At 39.5% G+C, this 16680-nt stretch overlaps 1 long non-coding RNA gene across 1 annotated transcript in view; it reads right to left on the reverse strand.

Moving 5' to 3' along the window:
• LOC122551139 overlaps positions 1-15177 on the reverse strand; it is a 41986-nt gene extending 26809 nt beyond the window's left edge. The window contains exons 1-2 of the long non-coding RNA XR_006312031.1: positions 14974-15177; positions 9260-9352 (exon numbers count right to left, since the gene is read on the reverse strand). This is a non-coding gene — a long non-coding RNA (uncharacterized LOC122551139). The remainder of the gene's footprint in view (positions 1-9259; positions 9353-14973) is intronic.
• Positions 15178-16680: the final 1503 nt, after the last annotated feature.

Below are 16680 nucleotides of genomic sequence, written 5' to 3' on the forward strand. Positions count from 1 at the left end.
CTTGAGATGGGAATCCCTGATTGATACATGGCTATAGGGTCACACCGCAATGGTCTACTCACTTTATTCTACCACATTGTCAGCCATGGGAACTTTCTTCTCTATGCCAGACCTTCAAAGCTTCCCTCCTTCAATCCTCCTGTAACTATTTATTCAGTCTCTGGACTTATGTTTGTTTCTATACTTGTCATATGATCACAATCTTCTATTTTGAATTATCATTATTTTTAATCATGTGATCATTCTTGCTCACTATCTCAGTTTATTCCTTCCCCTGCCCAGTACCTCCTTAACATATATTTGTATCTAACATCTTTCATTTATGATAAAAGGGCATATTGAAACATTAACATTGTTTTTTTCTCTCTCCACAGATATTGTCTGACCTGCTCAGTGCTTCCAGCATCTTCTGTTTATATTACAAACACATTTTGTCCTAGCACAATAAAGTTGGTCTATCTCATTGATAAACAATTATTGAATATTTCTGCCATTTCACAGTGACCATCAAAGAATTTGCATTGACCAATCGTGGTCTTATATAACTATTTTGTTCAATGTACCTTGATAACCTAATTTCATAATTCCTCTTTGCCTTTCTAATTGTTTCTTTTATTGACTTCTTTTGCAGTGCTGTTTCTCTTGATCTGTTTCTATTTTTATTTGTTACTTTCTCCCTGCCGCCCATGTACTTAAAATTTATTCTATTCCTTACTCATAATTTTTCCCTTGCATCTTTATTCTTCTAAAAAGACTCATTTATGGTTCTTTTTTTCTTGCATTTTAAAGGAATATATTTTTCTTGAGCTCTGCTGAACACCATTTTAAATGTTTCTGATCACTGTTAAGCACCATTGTCTGCCAGCTTGTACATTTTATTTTCTCAATTTCTAGCCTCAACCCCACAAAGTCGATTTTTCTTCAATTTGTCATATATAGATACTTTTCTATTTTTGTCTAAAAATGTATATTATGGTCACTATTGCCTAAATATTTCCTTTTTTCTAAATAAAATTAAATTTGTGCATAATTTTAAGTGTTAAACCTGGTACTAAATTAAGTTTTATTATAAAGACAATAAAAAAGATTAAGTAGAATCTGAATCTTTGCTCCGAGCAAACTCAACCTATGAAAAAGGCAGAGACAAGACAATAAAATGAATTCACATTGGGATTAGATTAGATTCCCTACAGTGTGGAAACAGGCCCTTCAGCCCCACAAGTCCACACCGACCCTCCGAAGAGTAACCCACCCAGACCCATATGCCTACTCTATATTTACCCCTGACTAATAGACCTAACACTAGGGGCAATTTAGCATGGCCAATTCACCTGACCGGCACAGCTTTGGATTGTGGAAGAAACCAGAGCACCCGGAGGAAACCCACGCAGATACGGGAGAATGTGCAAACTCCACACAGACAGTGGCCCGAGGCAGGAATCGAACCCAGGTCCCTGACGCTATGAGACTGCAATGCTAACCACTGAGCCACCATGCCACCCTAAAATTTAATTCTCTTCTGATTAAGTTTATTAGATTCCCTACAGTCGGCCCAATCAGTCCAAACCGACTCTCCGAAGAGTAACCCACCCAGACCCATTTCCCTCTGACTAATGCACCTAGCACTATGGGCAACTTAGCATGGCCAATTCACCTGGCCTGGAGGAGGAAACCCACGCAGCCATAGGGAGAATGTGCAAACTCCACAGAGACTGTCACCTGAGGCTAGATTCAAACCTGGGACCCTGGTGCTGTGAGGCAGCAGTGCTAACCACCGAGCCACCGTGTCGCCCTAAATCAAATTTCAACATCTGCCACAGGGGGACTTAAACCCACAACCCAGCAAATAACCTAATGTTCTGTACTACAAGTCTAGTGACTTACCACTACGCCACTGCCTTAATTGTATGTATAATTTTCATGTAGTATATTACCTTCATGTTTAAGTGGATTTGAAAATTGTGTTAGATGTCTAAGTAGAATTCTTACAGTACATATCTGGCTACATTGATGTACACAACCACCATTATTTCTAGTTGGAATCATTAATATATCAGTTATATCGAGATAAATTGACTATTTCAATTATCCTACACTGTATAATATTGTACCCATTACTGTAATGTAAACTAAGATTTATTCTTATAATAAAATACTATTAAGCAATTGTTAATCAGCTAAAGACTCACATTTAATGCTTCGAAGACCCACAGACAAATAAAAATAATCTAGAATGCTTAAGTCTGGATTTTATTTACTGATAATGGTGAATAATGATAATGATACACTTTTGTAGCTATATTTAATCCTGCTGTAACTTTGCTCATCTGAAAACTCCTGAAGTGGAAGAAATTCCAGTTTAGGACCAAGCCTACAGCTAGTACTAAATCCCTATAATGATTTAAAACCTCTAATTAGGATTTAGTGTAACAGTTTATTTAACTGAATAAATTTACCTTTCAAGGGTGGAAGGGATGGGGAATAGAGAAAAGGCAGTAGAACCATTAACACTTTTACCGTTCATATTTCCTTTGGTTCATTCCCCATTACTGGATCCAACAACAGATTTTCTATATGTAGGCTCCATATATCCTCAAATATATGTATGAAGAAGGAGTCTAGTATATAATGTAGGTAACCCATTCCATTATCCTCCCTCTTCTCAACAATAAGTTTTAGTACAATTAAACTTCCTTCAGATTATACTTCTATCTTTGTAACTCATTTCAATAATTTGTTTGTAGAGTTCTTCCTCTTTTTTTTCCTTCCATCAGGTGGTCTCTAGACATTGGTGAATTAGATCATTTATTACATCTAAGTAGATTCCATTTTGATCTTTCTAATGGCTGCATTTTTTAATGATTACTATATCATCGCTAGTGAGTATAATAACTCCACATTCTTATTCTCCTCTCTATCTTTTCTAAATATATTGCTGCTTTGCATTGTTTAAATCCCAGTTTGTTTTCTGTAACCAGTAATTCCTAAAACATTCAGTACCTTACCATATATCATTCTCTCCAGTGCCCATGCATTTTTTTCCAGAAAATGTGTGCTATGCTGTACAAACAGTTTGTCAAATTTTAATAGCAGATGTTCTCACTTTATTTATAGCAATCTTTTCATTCTTTTGCTCTGTAACTATTTATTCCCTGGTCATTTGTGTCCTTCCTTAGTTTACACTGTCCTACACTCTCCTTTTCTATTTCAGTTACATTTTAGTTTGTCTTATTTCTTATCGATCCCTACTCCTACCCTACTGTTCCAAAGCTAAGGGTAGTTTCCTGTCTTTCCAATAGATCACTGGACCCACTCATGTTCTGGTGGAACTTAGTCCATTATTCCAGTTCTCCCTAACCCAACACTAGTGCTGATATCCCATATATCAGATTCCTCTTTTTCCACATTTCTATTTTCCAAAGATTATCATCTTGCACAAATTGGCAGTCAGCTCCTTTTTTTAATGGAATCGTGGAATAAAATCATAGAATTTCTACAGTGTGGAAGAAGGCCATTTAGCCTATTGAGTCCACACTGACCCTCTGAACAGTATCCCACTCAGACCCATCCCATATCCTCTCCCTGTAATCTTGCATTTCCTATGGCTAATCATCCTAGCCACTTTATAAAAGGAGAGAGCTCCGCATTTCTGATAAGAGATTGCAATCCAAGCTCTTTCTGAAATACAGAGATGTACATCCCCTCTGACAATTCTTTCATAGCGCTGAATTATTAGGGAAGGCTACCCACTCTTTTCAAGGATCAACCATCAAATGCCAAAATCTAAAGGTTCAGAGTCACAGGCAGCTACTTTGACAGCTGTGCTCAAGTAGTTCAAGACATCTCTGCAGGTGTTCCTCAGGTTAGTGTCCTTGTCCTAATCATCTTCAACCACCTCATCAATGACCTGCTCGCCATCGTAAAGTCAGAAGTACAGATGTTCCTTGATGATTGCACTATATTCAGCAACATTTGTGACTGCTCAGATAATTCAGCAGTCCACATTCAAAGCAACAAGATCCAAAAATATCCAGATTTGAGTTAAAAAGTGGCAACTAACAATTGTACCAAACAAATGCCAGGCAATAGCTATCTTCAATAAGAAAGAATCGAACCATCATCAATTGACGTTCAATAGTGTTACCAAGACTGAATCCCCCAGTATCAATACTTGGGAATTGGGTGTTACCATTGACCAGACACTGAACTGGTCTAGAAATATAAATACAGCATCTATAAGAGCAAGTCAGAGGCTAAGAATACCATAGTGAGTAACTCACCTCCTGAGTCCGCAAAGCCTGACCACCATCTGCAAAGCACAAGTCAGGAATGTGATGGAATGCTCCATACCTGCCCAGATGAGTCCAACTCCAACAGCACTCAAAACATTTGAGACCTTCCAAGAGAAGGCAGCCCATCAATTGACACCACATCTCCAAATACCAACTCCCTCCTCCACCAATGCTCAGTAGGATCAGTGTGTATCATCTACAAGATGTGTTGCAGAAATTGTCCAATGCACCTTAGACAACATTAAGGAGTTTGGGTCTTGGGGTGTGAGTTGGGAAGCAAAAGTAGGTGGAGTCTGGAGCAGGGCTGGGGTGGTCGAGGATCTGCTGAAGTCAGGGATGAGGTGAATGGATCCAGAATAGGGTCAGGGGTTTCAGGTCTACCAGTGGTGGAAGGAGATTGGGTTCAGAGTTGGGAAAAGGGGTTTTGAATCTACAGTGGGGCAATATATGGTCAGGTCCAGAGCAAAGGGTGGGGGGTTCAGTCCAGTGGTTGAGGATTAGGAATGAATGAGGTAAGGAAAATGTCAATTGAACAGTTACTAAGAAGTTTATGCATTTAACAGTCTGACTTTTCCTGAGTAACTATTTACCTCATGTCATTGGAACCATCCAAACACCCCCGTTTAGGAGGGTTCCAGGTGCACAGGAATTTCCCAGGCAATTCCTTTGGAGTCTGCTGTGATAGGTCTCAATGCCCAACTCCTATCTAGGCTGAAATAAAAACTGCTCAGCCATCAGAAAATTCAAGCCATAAATCATCTGATCTGTAAAGCATGATCTGACTTAATATGTCTGCAAAATAAATTCCCACAAGAATGTCACCCTGTCAAAGCCAAGCCTTACAGAAATGTGCATGGCAACAAACTAAGATTTCATAACCTCAGTCTGAGCTTTCCCTGTTGGACTCTGTCATTAGATAGCTTCTGTCTGCACTGCATAGGATGCTAAGGTACTTGGCAGACACTGTATCATGTTGGAAAATGGTTTGGAATGACAGTGACCATGAAAGGGATATCTACTTAACAGTCTGGTGTATTCTTAATCTTAGACTTATTTTTCCTAGTCCCCTTAGTGTCAATTCAGTTGAAAGTCACACAACTCCAGGTTATAGTCCAACAGGCTTATTTGAAATTGCAATAGTGTTGTTCTCCCCTCGATCTCTAACTGAGACTTTTCTTATTGAGTGTCTGTTTTTGTTAAGGTTATATCATTGATCACATCCCTGACTGATTTACATTAATCTCTTACTCCAGAAAATGCCAGTGTTCTGGAGTTGGCCACCAGCTGAAAAAAGTTGATTTCAAACACTTTGCAAAGCCCTGTGCTAAGCTGGATTACAATTCCTCCACATTCCTTGACAGTGACTTTTTAACAGGCCTGCAACTGCATCAAGCATAAGTATGAATCTTTCTCAGCATGCTGCCCTAACAAAGTCCTCATTTGAATACTCTGTACTAGTGTACATGTGCCTTCTATGGAGCTAGCACAACATTATCCTCTCCCCTGGTTGCAGATCAAACATGCCCAGTGACTGACCCTTCAGTATATATTTGCGAGTTTCAGAGCTGGTGGCTAGTTATATGAGATCATGTGACATTGTTTTATCTTCATTCAGTTCCTATTTAACTTGGACTTCATATTCTCATATAAATGACTAAATGCAGATAGAGTTGATGCAATCCATAGCTTGTAAATTGAAAGGAACTGTGGAATGAGGGGTAAGTAAAATTTGAAATGTTCCCTAAGTAAGAATATACCATCATCTTCAATGGTATGAGTGTCATCAATGCCCATGGCCTCAAGTATAGTCACTCCAATGGTCAAAACCACTACATCCATGAGGGTGAGGACCTATGGCTGCATCTGGCCCCAGCCAGTTGGGTGGTGCTATCTTCAGATATAGCTGTCCTACAATATAGAGGAAAGCATGAATCAAAATAATGGGTTTGGGTTAAATATGCATTGTGAACCCCTCACCCCATCCTGCCAATTCCAATTCTTCCCCCTACATTTGTTACAGACAATGAAGATTTCATTTCCATTTGTTGGCTGATATAATTTGTGTTTCAAATTTAAAAATGGCAATGCCAAAGCAGCTCATCCTTTCAAAAAAATTTTGTGCAATCGTGAAGACAATTATTACCATTTACCATAATATTTATGCCAGCAGGAAAATCCTCTTCTCTAAACTGTTGAGATGTTAATTTTCTTGATTATATCTGAAGTCTATTTTCAAGATGTAAACACCTGTGATAGTATAATATTACCGTGGAAAGAAAAGAATGGAAAGTCAGTGAAACCTTCCACAAATGCTTCCAGAATTGGCATTTTTAAAGATAAATCAATTAGTTATCCTATCAACTTTGGACTAAATGTCCAAACCTGAAAAATATCAAGGTTGTATGACTTACTAATATGTCTGTCATTGATGGATGATGTTTAATTAACCTCAGCTAGGCAGGTACAAGTGGAAGTTTCACTTCTAACATGATGGAAAAGGGAGAAATATATCTATTATCATTGTCATTACATCTCAGAATGGTGATAATTGAGAGAAAGTAACTCCAAAATATTCCTCCAATTGTTGAAGAATATTGTTCTGATGAAGGGAGGTTCCAGGAATAATTTAATGTATCATCAAACCACAGAAATGGCATTTTATTACAATTTTAATTTTAAAAGTTGCCTGAATGTCTCCACGGTGAAAACAGTCACATTGAAGAAGAAATTTACGGTTACAATTTATGAAATTTCACTCTGAATGGGGAGCTGTGATCTTAGAAGAAATGATAGGTCAATATGTTTCAGGCAAAATACTCTATTATCAAGTAGAAGAATGACTGAGCCAAGTGAAAGAGCTAGTTATATAGTGAAGGACAGGAAGGGGTCTAACTACTGATTGGTCAGGCAATTTGTGGTTGTAATAGGTCAGTGCAAATTAACATTTTTGCTGCCCACCCAAAACAAAAAAAATTACGGTGATTATGAATATGAACTTGTCTTCATGAGGAGACAGGGCATGGCATTCATTAGGCTCAAGGAGCATCAAACCTCCTTCAAACAAAATGGGACAAATCAGCAATTGACAAACATACTAAACAATTCTGCAATTCAATTTAAATAGGTGCAAAAGCTTAAAAAGCCCAACTTGCAATTCCAAAATTGACAGTAATGCCTTGCAATCTTTGAATGAAATGAAATAAATCTGAGGTACTCTGACAAGACACAGATCCTCTCAATACACTGAAATAAAAACAGGAAGTGCTACAGAAAGTCAGCAGGTCAGTAAAGAGAAAAACTTTTCCACGTTAATATTTCAAGTCTGAGATGACTCTTCTTCAGAACTGAGTGAGTAAATGAATGAGAAATTAGATCAGTGGGTTAATGAGTGAATGATAGTTAGCTCAGGGGAGTAACTGGGTCTGCTCAGGGAGGAGAGGATAGTTTGGTTGGGTTAGGTCAGGTTGCAGAAGTGGCAGTAGGATAGGGCTGTGTTGGTGGGGAGTTAGTTGGGTTGGGTTAGATCACATTAGATCAGGAAGAAGAAGGCAGGTGGGGAGCATCGTTAGCTTAGGAGGGGATGTGGTCACATCAGGTTGGATTGTTGAGTTGGGGTGGGGTGAGGTGATGATTGGGGAAGCTAGTGTCAGTTAGCGGGGTGCTTAATTTACCTATCAAGTCCAAGTCTTTGAGCCTGAGCTCATACATTCCACAGTGTTCAGCCACTGCAAATCAGTCCATTTGAAGTTTAAACTTCCTTGGCCAATTCAATACATTTGTGTGAACTTTGATGTCTGCAGGGTCCCAATACCCCTCATAGACTTAAGTCTAGGTTTCACCATTTCAATCATTAAAGATTAAGACCATCATATTATATTGTCTCATTGGATGCTCTTAATTACAAGAGTATTTCGAAAATCCTGCCAGGTAAAATATGCAGAGACCTGTAATTCTGATTGTCAGCATTAAGAAGGAAGTTGACAAACTGGAAAAATACATGAAATAATAAGAAAATTGAGGAATAAACATCAAATTATATCTCTATACCATCAAATGCCAAATGCTTCACAACTGACTCAGAAATATTGAAGTGTAGTTGCTGATGTGATGGAGGAGAGATGGCATCCAATTTATACACAGCAGAGATACCATAAACAGCAATGTGATAATCTATTTACTTAGCAAAGAACATTAAAGGATAAATATTGGCTGTAAAAACACTTCACCACTCGTCTTGAGACATTTTGTATCTAACCCAGAGTGTAGAAGGGATGGCAGCTAAACAAAAAGATGTCAGTTTTGACAGATCAGTGCTTAGTGCTGCATTGGAATATCAGCATAGATTTAGTTTGTATATTCCCAGAATGATATTCAAAATCAGGGGCAGGCCATATAAAGTAGATAGGGAGGAACTTGCCAAAAGATCAAGAGCCAGAGGACACAGATTAAAGCCATTTGCAAAAGAAACAAATTAGGGTAAGAAAAATTATTTTCACACAGCAAGTAGTTTGGTGAAGAGTGCACTGCTTGGAAGTATGATGGAGGCAGGTTCATTTAATGCATTCAAGGCATTAAACAATTATTTGGCTAATAATTTACAAGGCAAGGTGGAAAAAGCAGAAGATTGGCAGTAGGTAATGAAACTAATTTGATGAGTCAGCACAGACGTGATTGGTTGAATTATGTTGTTCCATATCACAACACTTCTGTGAAGACCACACTTTCTGACTCAGAAGTGATACTTCTAGCAACTGATGACCACTTAGTTTCTCTCTGAGTGGTCATCCCTGAACTTCTGCCTCAGTCAAGGTATGACATCCAGAGAATCCCAGGGGAAACTAGTGATGAATGACACTAACTTTATGCATCTGCACATGGTCCAGTGATTGATGTTCAAATCTCCATGGGTCAGACTGAACTCATTTTGTTAAATGGAGATTAGGGAGGTGATGATCCTGGTAATGTACCTGTAATTGCAGTCTTCATCATAACTGCTGTATTGCTTTCCAAGTAAAGGCTAACTTCCTCAATGTCAAGCAGAATAGCAGTCTGTTCCTGGACTGTGAAAAAAATGAAGTAATACATTTATATTGTGACTTTCATGATCTCAGGACATCCTGAAGTATTGTACAGTACAGGTCACATTTTGAGTTGTGCACTAGCCACTAGCACAGCATGGCATTTTTTTTGACATTCCTCTTCAATGCAGATCACTACAAATCAGCAGTACACCTATGCTTTCACAACCTACACTTGCTACCAACAAGGCTGTGCAATGAACTGCAAAAGCAAGGGAAAATTGAAAAATGCAAAGTTCTGACCATCTTCATATTCAGTTTCATAACTTCAAGGTTGATAATTCAGTTGTCATTTCAAATAAATAATTCCCACTGAAAGTGTCTACACTCCAATTTTTATGCTATTAAAGTCAAAACCTTTAATGGCTGCAGCATTCTTCTGATCAAGCATGATACATATTTTTTGTAGTGTTACAACACAAATGGTGAGGAAATAATGAATATGCATAAAAAGGATAGAATTGGTGCAGAGTATTGCAAAGTCTCATTTTAAGGTTAGGTGAATTGGCCTGCTAAAATTGCCTGTAGTGTGAGGTGCATTTGTCAGGGGTAAATGTAGGGGAATGGGTCTGGGTGGGTTGTTCTTCGGAGGGTTGCTGTGGACATGTTGGGCTGAAGGACCTGTTTCCACACTGTAGGGAATCTAATCTAATCTAATCAAACTAGTTGTGACTCTGGAGAAAATATTTATGCCATTCCTCTGGAGTATCTGCTACTTTACTGATGATGTTATTGCAGATGGTTGATAGTTCACCCACACGAAGAAATGAGCATTTGTTTAACTCAACATTCTATACCTTATTGAAAATTGTAGGCTGAATTATTTTTGGCAAACTAAGCTTGAACTTGTCTAGTGGTTAAACTAGATTAAAAAGAATAAGGGAAACTACAAGCCTACTGTCACTTCAGCACGTGTTCTGTATTTTCTGTTCCCCAGTGCTACCAAAGTCAACACTGGCCATCCATTTCTCGCTTTATGCATGCAAATAATCATTGAGGGTAAGCTCTGGAACCCAGATGGATTCCCTACTTTACTACCCAGGTTACAGCTATTTATGGATACTTTTATGGGAAATGCAGTGGTATGCATCCCAGGAGGTAATAATAATCTTGGCAAAGCCTGATATTAATTCATATTAATTTCTTGATGTTCTTCGGTCTTTCCTGAGGACTATATATCAGCCAATATGCTGTTCTCCAGACTGTTTTGACCTCTAACAGTCTGGTCTCTTCTGCAAGCTCACTGACTGCCATAAAAGTGTTCTCAAAAATGACAGACTTCTTCATTGTGACCGGGATCTTTCTGGCAGTTCGTCAAGTTTACTGCTTGACTTCTACTTAGTTTGCAATTGTTATAACAGAGGACGGACAAATGGTAGTCCAGCTCCACAACAGCAGTGTGACTGGAACATTGTCTGTCTATTTGTGTCAGATTTGGTCTGGGAGTCACAGCTTATCCCAAAACAAGTCTGAAGTCATAGGTATTCCTTGATAAGCCAGGGTAATGAGTTATCGGGGGGTAGGCACGAATGAGGAGTAATTAGATCAGCCATAATTTTATTGGAAGGTAGAGCAGGCTCAGGGCTCTGAATGGTCTATTCCATTCTAAATTCATATGTTCATAGAGTAGTTCATTAAGAATGAACAGCTTAGATATCAGTCATAAGCTGAATAGGCAGGAAAGACCAATGTGTAACAGGTGAGAGCAATGTTCCAGTCTCAGACTGAATGACTGGAAGATGGAAGTGGAGGCTGATGGAGAAGGAGTATCTGATCTCACCACTGGTGGCAGTCTCCTCAGAATGGGTGCAGGTATCTCAGAAACATACACCTTTCTTCAGACTGCTGCACTTTCTGGATCCTGAGATCCACTCTCAATACCATGTGACATCATATGTAAAGCCTTGACTGTTCTTTTCATCAGCATCACACTATCTCAAAGCTATATTGGTTTCTAGTTCCATTTTATTGTCACCTCATCTGAGTTATTAATCATAAATTAATTCTCTTCATTTCAAATGTTAAGGAACACAAGCTCCATCAACTCATGAGTACCAGCACCCATCCAGGTTCTTCCTCAAATCCCCTTTCCTCTGATGCTACCCTTTCTTCTAACTCCATCTCTCCTTGTGTATTCACAATGTCATCTGACTTTCTGCCCTCAATTATGAATAATCTGTGTACACAAAGGATTCAGTTTTATCCCCTTACACCATTACTTCATAAATTTTGGTTGTGGCATGACAATGAACACTTCTCATGTTGCCTTCATGTCCTTGCTCACTTCTTTCCAATTCAGTAAACATTTCACCCATCTCCAATACTCCACCTCCACCTGGACCTCTCTCTCCGGTCTCTTATCTGCTTTGATATCTTACTTGAGAACTGTCAACATGACATTAGCCAACTTGTTTTCTCTGCCACCCTCTCCCACTCTAAATCATCTCCCTCAGAACTTGTAGCACACTGTTGTCTCAGGTCTAACCTTGACTTTGTTATCAAGCCTGTCAACAAGAGTGGTGCAGCTGTTGTTTGGTGTATCTATATCTACTTCACAGAAGCTGAGTGTAAACTTTTCTTTTTGTAGCCCCCGGACGATAACAAAACTCCAGAACATGAGGCCATTGTTTCAAGGACTGGCATTGATCTCAACTCCTCGGGAGGTCTTCTCTCCACAGCTTCCCACATTAATGTTCCTCAACGTCAGACAGCCTATTTCTATCTTCTTACTAAAATCCACAAAAAGGACAGCTTAGGAGACCTATTATTTCAGCCCTTTGATGCCCCACTGAATTTATTTCTTATAATTTTGACTATTTTTTGTCCCCTTCTCCAGGCTTTTCCCACCTATGATTCCTGATCCTCCTGACGCCAAATATCAGTTCAACAATTTCCAGTTTCCTGGTTCTAACTATCTCCTCTTCATTATGAATGTGCAATCTTTCTAGATGTCCATTCCCATCAGAACAGTTTGAGCCCTATCCACTCCTTCCTTAAAAAGAGGTCTGTACATTCCCAAATCACCAACCTTCTTTGCTTGCTTGAACTTGTTCTCACTTTGAACCATTTCATCTTTAACTCGTCTCTCTTTTCTACATGAAGTGTGGGCCACAGGGGCCCTGGTTATGCCTGTTTTTGTATGGAGTAAGTGGAACATTACTTGATCTGGATCTCCTCGGGCTTCTTCCCCCTGACAAATCTTTTTTCCAGTACATTAAGAATTATATTGGTGCTACTTCCTTTTTCTCATCAAGAACTGGAAAACTTAGTTATGTTTGCTTCCAGTTTCCAGTCTTCTCTCACCTTCACCTAATTCATCACTGCTTCTTCCTTTCTTTGACTTCTTTGTTTTCATTTCTGGGAATAGGCTGCCTACTAATATTTATTGCAAACCCAATGACTCCTACAGCTATCTCGACTACTTCCTCAAAAACTTCCCGTATGGACATGATTCTGCTTCCCAGTTTCTTTGTCTCAATTGCCTCTGTTACATAAATGAATCTTCCACAAAGACACATCTGATTCCTCAACTGAGAAGTTCTCCAGGGGCCTTGGACATATCTGATTAATTTCTTGCCTTTCTACCCACATACCTTCCCCTCCCTCTCTGAATGATAATGGGGTTTGAATCCTCACTTTCCGCCCCAATACCACTCACACTCAAAAGATCATCCTCTGTCATGCCTGCCACATTCAATGTGATGCAACTACTTCTTTCCATTCCCCCATAAATATTTCATAGGAACTGTTCCTTCTGCAACATTCTGGTACACTTCTCCAACACACACAACTCACCATTCCATCCCTCAAACCTTCCCATGAAATCAGAGAAGAGTTAACCTTTGCCCCTGTACCTTCTCCCTCCTCATTGTCCAGCCCCAAACACTGCTTCCAGGTGAGACAGCAGTTTACTTGTACTTCTTTCAATCTGTTCATAATGGGTTCTCCTCTATCTTGGAATATTCACATACAGACTGTGTGACCATTTTTCAGAATACCTCTTCTCAGTTTACAAGTATGATGCCAACCTTACAGTTGTTGTCACCTTGCTTTCATGCTAACATTTCATTACTTTTCTGGACCTATGCTCTGAGTTTTGTATAACTGTAAGACCATGGGAGCAGAAGGAGGTCATTTGGCCTATCAAGTCTATTCTGCCATTTAATGAATTAATAGTTGATCTTATAATCCTCAACTCCTTTCCTGCCATTTCCCCATAACACCTGATCCCCTTCCTGATTAAAAATCTGTCTATCTTGAATATACTTAATGACTCAGCCTCTACTGCCTTCTGCCCAATTTCACAGATTGTTTACCCTCTGAGATAAGAAATTCCACTTCACCTCCGTCTTAAATGGGCAACTCTTACTCAGAGATCATGCCCTCTAGACCTAGAGTCGCTCACAAGGGGAAACAATCTCTTCATGTTTACCCTGTAAAGTGCCCAAAGAAATCTGATATGTTTTAATAAAACTGCCTCTCATTCTTCTCAACTCCATGAGGACAGGCCCAAGTTACTCAACCTCTCCACAAAAAAAAATTCTCCATGCCCAGGATCAACCTATTGAACCTTCTCTGGACTGCCTCCAATGAGGCAGCACAGTGGCTAGCACTGCTGCCTCACAACACCAGGGTCCCAGGTTCAATTCCAGCCTTGTTTGCACATTCTCCCCATGTCTGTGTGAATTTCCTCCGGGTGCTCTGGTTTTCTCCCACAGTCCAAAGATGTGTGGGGCAGGTGAATTAGCCATGCTAAATTGCCCATGGTATTAGGTGCATTAGTCAGAGGGAATATATATTTCCTTAGATGTCTATGTTCTCTGACACCTTTGATCTCCATTCTCCCTTAATGTTCGCCTGGCCTGCTTTTCTGCTCTACTTCATTCTTCCCTATTTTCAACAGCATAACACCCATGAATTTTCCATCTTTCTCATCCAAAGAAGTGGGTCTCACGGTGGTTCAATGAACAGCGCTGCTGCCTTACAGTACCAGGGACCTGAATTTGATTCCACCCATGGGTGACTGTGTGGAGTTTGCACTTTCTCCCTCTGACTGCATGGGTTACCTCCAAGTGTTCTGGTTTCCTCCCATAGTCCAAAGATGTGCAGGTTAGTGGATTGGCCATGTTAAATTCCCATAGTGTCCAGGGATGTGCAGGCTAGGTGGATTAGCCATGGGAAATGCAGAGTTATAGAGTGGGTCTGGGTGGGAGGGTCAGTGTGGATTTGATGGGTTGAATGGCCTGCTTCCATACTATGGGGATTCTAAGTGTCCCTGAACTGAAAATGTTTTTCTCCACAAATATTAAAAAGACCTGCTGAGTTTCTCCAGCACTTTCTTTTTTTGAAATTTCCTCAGAATGGTTCACATGTCCTTGTTCAAACAAAAGGACAGATGAAGCTGACCTCTTGATCTTCTCGAGCTAGCCAATGTATTAGTAGATGTCAATAAGAATCCTCCCCAAAGAGTTCATGTCAATCACTCATTCAATTGCTCATTAAAGGCAGAAATCCAACCAAATTCTGTTCATTTCTTTCCAAAGCCGATGGAGTAATCCTGTGGCTTATCACTTTCTAAAATACTCTGTTTAACATTTACTCACAGTTAGTTTACATATGGCTCATGAGATCCAATCTTATCAGGGTTAGGATTGTCTGCCAGAACCTCTTCTAAAGACACGTCCTTGGCAGAGACGACAGATCTACACCGTCCTGTGTCTGTTAGTCAGCTTTCTGCTATAAGATTTTTCTTAATAAGGAGGAGCATTCCTATAATATTCAAATGTCTATTTAAGCTTTAGTGGAGTCATTAGACAATCATTTCTTACACATTGTTCACATTTTATCATCTCCTCTGGAAAAATGGCAAGAAATCACTCTTCGAGTCATTTTATTACCTCTCAGCGTACTTTGCAGCAACTGATTCTGAAGACAGTCACCATGGCAACAAGCCTGCCTGTATATTTAGATTTCAAAAACATCAAACATGGAGAAGCATTTTTAAATGCAAACATTCTTTTCTTTGGTGGTCTGAAATGGTGAAAATGTAATAGCAATTTGGGCTGATGGCTGGAAATGACCCATTTGGATTAGAAGCAGTTGAAATTTTTATGTGTTACATATACATGTAGACTTTTAAAAATAGAAAGCTAATTTGAATGAAGGTATTCCTCTTTTTTCACCTGATGAACTAATATGCTGCATTATTAACTGTAATTTGAAAGAACTGAATGTAATTTAATTGCATAAACATATCTCAGAAAGGAAAACACCCAAATTTATTCAAACTGCACAAAACAGGAGGTAGCATAATGTTATTATGTGGCACATAAGATGATGGTTGTGATGTTAAAGGTCAGTTATCTCAGCTCCAGGACATCTCTGCAGGAGTTCCTCAGGATAATGCGCTAGGTCAAACCATCTTCAGCTGCCTCATCAATGACCTTCCCTCCATCATAAGGTCAGAAGCAGGGATGTTCATTGATGATTGCATAAGGTTCAGCACCATTTACAACTCCTTAGATACTAAACCAGTCCTCATTTAAATGCAACAAGGTCTGGACAATATCTGGGCTCGGGCTGACAAGTAACAAATAACATTTGCCCCCCACAAGTAATTACCATCTCCAATAAGAGACAGTCTAACCATCTTCCCTTAACACTCAATGGTATTATGAATACCGAATTCCCCACTATCAACATCCTAGGGATTACCATTGACCAGAATCTTAACCGGGCTTACCACATAAACACAGTGGCTAAAAGAGCAGGTCAGAGGCTAGAAACACTGCTACATGTAACTCATCTCCTGACTCCCCAAAGCCTGTCTACCATTGTAGATGTGTGCAGCTCCAACACTTAAGAAGCTTAACACTATCCAGGACAAAACATCCCACTTGATTGGCACCACATCCACAAACATCCAGTCCTTCCACTACCAATGATCAGCAGCATGCAGAAAAGATCCTTAGACAGCACCTTCCAAACACATGAATTATATTACTGTTCCTTCACTGTTGTTGGTCCGAAATCCTGGAATTCCATCCCTAATGGCATTGCTACAGCATACGGACTGCCACGGTTCAAGAAGGCAGCTCACCACCAACTTCTCAAGGGCAACTAGGGTCAGGTAATAAATGATCGCCAGCCATTGACACTCATGTCCCTTAACTAAATAAATAAAAATATAATTGAGTTAGTATCCTAGGGGGCCAACCTAATGTTCTTGGCCGGGGAGGGGTTATGATTTTGAATTGTATGACAGCAAATAGTGAAAATTTGATTTAATAAAAATCCCGAAAGGAAAACAA

Source organism: Chiloscyllium plagiosum, chromosome 6, assembly GCF_004010195.1.
Source record: "Chiloscyllium plagiosum isolate BGI_BamShark_2017 chromosome 6, ASM401019v2, whole genome shotgun sequence".
In the NCBI taxonomy this organism is placed as follows: Eukaryota; Metazoa; Chordata; class Chondrichthyes; order Orectolobiformes; family Hemiscylliidae; genus Chiloscyllium; species Chiloscyllium plagiosum.